Here is a 5000-nt window from a genome sequence, read left to right as displayed (position 1 = left end):
GGAAAAACGGCTAAGTGCCCTCTTTTGGGTTACCAGGTGCTCCTATTCTAATCGAATGAAAATGAATTTAAATGACCTGCAGACACCCATGCCCGCTATGGGAGCACCATACTATGGGCACAAGTCAGTGGGCACCGGCCTAAGGGATTTATGGAGCTTTTATATAAAATGTCTGTACTCATCCTCCCCTCCGTGCACCTGGTATTATTTTTGGGTTACCAGGTGCTCCTATTCTAATCGAATGAAAATGAATTTAAATGACCTGCAGACACCCATGCCCGCTATGGGAGCACCATACTATGGGCACAAGTCAGTGGGCACCGGCCTAAGGGATTTATGGAGCTTTTCAAAAATAAGGTCTGAATACTTTCTATGTTGAACTACTCAGGAAAAACGACAGAGTGCCCACTTTTTGGGTTACCAGGTGCCCCTATTTAAATCGAATGAAAACGAATTTAAATGACCTGCAGACACCCATGCCCGCTATGGGAGCACCATACTACGGGCACAAGTCAGTAGGCACCGGCCTAAAGGATTTATGGAGCTTTTCATAAAATGTATGTCGTCATCCCTCACTACTGACACCACCTTATGTTAGTTTGGGTTACCAGGTGCCGCTATTGAAATCGAATGAAAATGACTTTTAAGGGCCTGCCCACACCCATGCCCGATATGGGAGCACCATACTACGGGCACAAGTCAGTGGCCACCGGCCTAAGGGATTTATGGAGCTTTTCAAAAAAAGTCCGAAAATATTCTATGTTGAATTATTCAGGAAAAACGACAGAGTGCCCTCTTTTTGGGTTACCAGGTGCCGCTATTGAAATCGAATGAAAACGACTTTTAAGGGCCTGCCCACACCCATGCCCGATATGGGAGCACCATAGTAGGGGTCCAAGTCAGTAGGCACCGGCCTAAGGGATTTATGGAGCTTTTCAAAAAAGTCCGAAAATATTCTATGTTGAATTATTCAGGAAAAACGACAGAGTGCCCTCTTTTTGGGTTACCAGGTGCCGCTATTGAAATCGAATGAAAACGACTTTTAAGGGCCTGCCCACGCCCATGCCCGATATGGGAGCACCATAGTAGGGGTCCAAGTCAGTAGGCACCGGCCTAAGGGATTTATGGAGCTTTTCAAAAAAAGTCCGAAAATATTCTATGTTGAACTATTCAGGAAAAACGACAGAGTGCCCTCTTTTTGGGTTACCAGGTGCCGCTATTGAAATCGAATGAAAATGACTTTTAAGGGCCTGCCCACGCCCATGCCCGATATGGGAGCACCATAGTAGGGGTCCAAGTCAGTAGGCACCGGCCTAAGGGATTTATGGAGCTTTTCAAAAAAAGTCCGAAAATATTCTATGTTGAACTATTCAGGAAAAACGACAGAGTGCCCTCTTTTTGGGTTACCAGGTGCCGCTATTGAAATCGAATGAAAACTGACTTTTAAGGGCCTGCCCACGCCCATGCCCGATATGGGAGCACCATAGTAGGGGTCCAAGTCAGTAGGCACCGGCCTAAGGGATTTATGGAGCTTTTCAAAAAAAGTCCGAAAATATTCTATGTTGAACTATTCAGGAAAAACGACAGAGTGCCCTCTTTTTGGGTTACCAGGTGCCGCTATTGAAATCGAATGAAAACGACTTTTAAGGGCCTGCCCACGCCCATGCCCGATATGGGAGCACCATAGTAGGGGTCCAAGTCAGTAGGCACCGGCCTAAGGGATTTATGGAGCTTTTCAAAAAAAGTCCGAAAATATTCTATGTTGAAATATTCAGGAAAAACGACAGAGTGCCCTCTTTTTGGGTTACCAGGTGCCGCTATTGAAATCGAATGAAAATGACTTTTAAGGGCCTGCCCACGCCCATGCCCGATATGGGAGCACCATAGTAGGGGTCCAAGTCAGTAGGCACCGGCCTAAGGGATTTATGGAGCTTTTCAAAAAAGTCCGAAAATATTCTATGTTGAACTATTCAGGAAAAACGACAGAGTGCCCTCTTTTTGGGTTACCAGGTGCCCCTATTGAAATCGAATGAAAACGACTTTTAAGGGCCTGCCCACGCCCATGCCCGATATGGGAGCACCATAGTAGGGGTCCAAGTCAGTAGGCACCGGCCTAAGGGATTTATGGAGCTTTTCAAAAAAAGTCCGAAAATATTCTATGTTGAACTTATTCAGGAAAAAACGACAGAGTGCCCTCTTTTTGGGTTACCAGGTGCCGCTATTGAAATCGAATGAAAACGACTTTTAAGGGCCTGCCCACGCCCATGCCCGATATGGGAGCACCATAGTAGGGGTCCAAGTCAGTAGGCACCGGCCTAAGGGATTTATGGAGCTTTTCAAAAAATAGTCCGAAAATATTCTATGTTGAACTATTCAGGAAAAACGACAGAGTGCCCTCTTTTTGGGTTACCAGGTGCCGCTATTGAAATCGAATGAAAACGACTTTTAAGGGCCTGCCCACGCCCATGCCCGATATGGGAGCACCATAGTAGGGGTCCAAGTCAGTAGGCACCGGCCTAAGGGATTTATGGAGCTTTTCAAAAAAAGTCCGAAAATATTCTATGTTGAACTATTCAGGAAAAACGACAGAGTGCCCTCTTTTTGGGTTACCAGGTGCCGCTATTGAAATCGAATGAAAACGACTTTTAAGGGCCTGCCCACGCCCATGCCCGATATGGGAGCACCATAGTAGGGGTCCAAGTCAGTAGGCACCGGCCTAAGGGATTTATGGAGCTTTTCAAAAAAAGTCCGAAAATATTCTATGTTGAACTATTCAGGAAAAACGACAGAGTGCCCTCTTTTTGGGTTACCAGGTGCCGCTATTGAAATCGAATGAAAATGACTTTTAAGGGCCTGCCCACGCCCATGCCCGATATGGGAGCACCATAGTAGGGGTCCAAGTCAGTAGGCACCGGCCTAAGGGATTTATGGAGCTTTTCAAAAATAGTCCGAAAATATTCTATGTTGAACTATTCAGGAAAAACGACAGAGTGCCCTCTTTTTGGGTTACCAGGTGCCGCTATTGAAATCGAATGAAAATGACTTTTAAGGGCCTGCCCACGCCCATGCCCGATATGGGAGCACCATAGTAGGGGTCCAAGTCAGTAGGCACCGGCCTAAGGGATTTATGGAGCTTTTCAAAAATAGTCCGAAAATATTCTATGTTGAATTATTCAGGAAAACGACAGAGTGCCCTCTTTTTGGGTTACCAGGTGCCGCTATTGAAATCGAATGAAAACGACTTTTAAGGGCCTGCCCACGCCCATGCCCGATATGGGAGCACCATAGTAGGGGCCCAAGTCAGTAGGCACCGGCCTAAGGGATTTATGGAGCTTTTCAAAAATAGTCCGAAAATATTCTATGTTGAACTATTCAGGAAAAACGACAGAGTGCCCTCTTTTTGGGTTACCAGGTGCCGCTATTGAAATCGAATGAAAACTGACTTTTAAGGGCCTGCCCACGCCCATGCCCGATATGGGAGCACCATAGTAGGGGTCCAAGTCAGTAGGCACCGGCCTAAGGGATTTATGGAGCTTTTCAAAAATAGTCCGAAAATATTCTATGTTGAACTTATTCAGGAAAAACGACAGAGTGCCCTCTTTTTGGGTTACCAGGTGCCGCTATTGAAATCGAATGAAACGACTTTTAAGGGCCTGCCCACACCCATGCCCGATATGGGAGCACCATAGTAGGGGGCCAAGTCAGTAGGCACCGGCCTAAGGGATTTATGGAGCTTTTCAAAAAAAGTCCGAAAATATTCTATGTTGAACTATTCAGGAAAAACGACAGAGTGCCCTCTTTTTGGGTTACCAGGTGCCGCTATTGAAATCGAATGAAAACGACTTTTAAGAGGCCTGCCCACACCCATGCCCGATATGGGAGCACCATAGTAGGGGCCCAAGTCAGTAGGCACCGGCCTAAGGGATTTATGGAGCTTTTCAAAATAAGTCCGAAAATATTCTATGTTGAACTATTCAGGAAAAACGGCTATGTGCCCTCTTTTTGGGTTACCAGGTGCTGCTATTGAAATCGATCCTCACTACTGACACCACCTTATGTTAGTTTGGGTTACCAGGTGCTGCTATTGAAATCGAATGAAAATGATTTTAAATGGCCTGCAGACACCCATGCCCGCTATGGGAGCACCATACTATGGGCACAAGTCAGTGGGGGCCGGCCTGAGGGATTTATGGAGCTTTTCAAAAAAGGTCCGAAAATATTCTATGTTGAAACTACTCAGGAAAAACGGCTAAGTGCCCTCTTTTGGTTACCAGGTGCTCCTATTCTAATCGAATGAAAATGAATTAAATGACCTGCAGACACCCATGCCCGCTATGGAGCACCATACTATGGGCACAAGTCAGTGGGCACCGGCCCTAAGGGATTTATGGAGCTTTTATATAAAATGTCTGTACTCATCCTCCCCTCCGTGCACCTGGTATTATTTTTGGGTTACCAGGTGCTCCTATTCTAATCGAATGAAAATGAATTTAAATGACCTGCAGACACCCATGCCCGCTATGGGAGCACATACTATGGGCACAAGTCAGTGGGCACCGGCCTAAGGGATTTATGGAGCTTTTCAAAAATAAGGTCTGAATACTTTCTATGTTGAACTACTCAGGAAAAACGACAGAGTGCCCACTTTTTGGGTTACCAGGTGCCCCCTATTTAAATCGAATGAAAACGAATTTAAATGACCTGCAGACACCCATGCCCGCTATGGGAGCACCATACTACGGGCACAAGTCAGTAGGCACCGGCCTAAGGGATTTATGGAGCTTTTATATAAAAGGTCTGTCCGCATCCTCACTACTGACACCACCTTATGTTAGTTTGGGTTACCAGGTGCTGCTACAGAAATCGAATGAAAATGACTTTTAAGGGCCTGCCCACACCCATGCCCGATATGGGAGCACCATACTACGGGCACAAGTCAGTGGCCACCGGCCTAAGGGATTTATGGAGCTTTTATATAAAATGTCTGTACTCATCCTCCC

Source organism: Salvelinus namaycush, unplaced genomic scaffold (genome assembly GCF_016432855.1).
Source record: "Salvelinus namaycush isolate Seneca unplaced genomic scaffold, SaNama_1.0 Scaffold2035, whole genome shotgun sequence".
NCBI classification, from domain to species: Eukaryota; Metazoa; Chordata; class Actinopteri; order Salmoniformes; family Salmonidae; genus Salvelinus; species Salvelinus namaycush.
Note: the sequence above shows the minus strand (reverse complement) of the source record.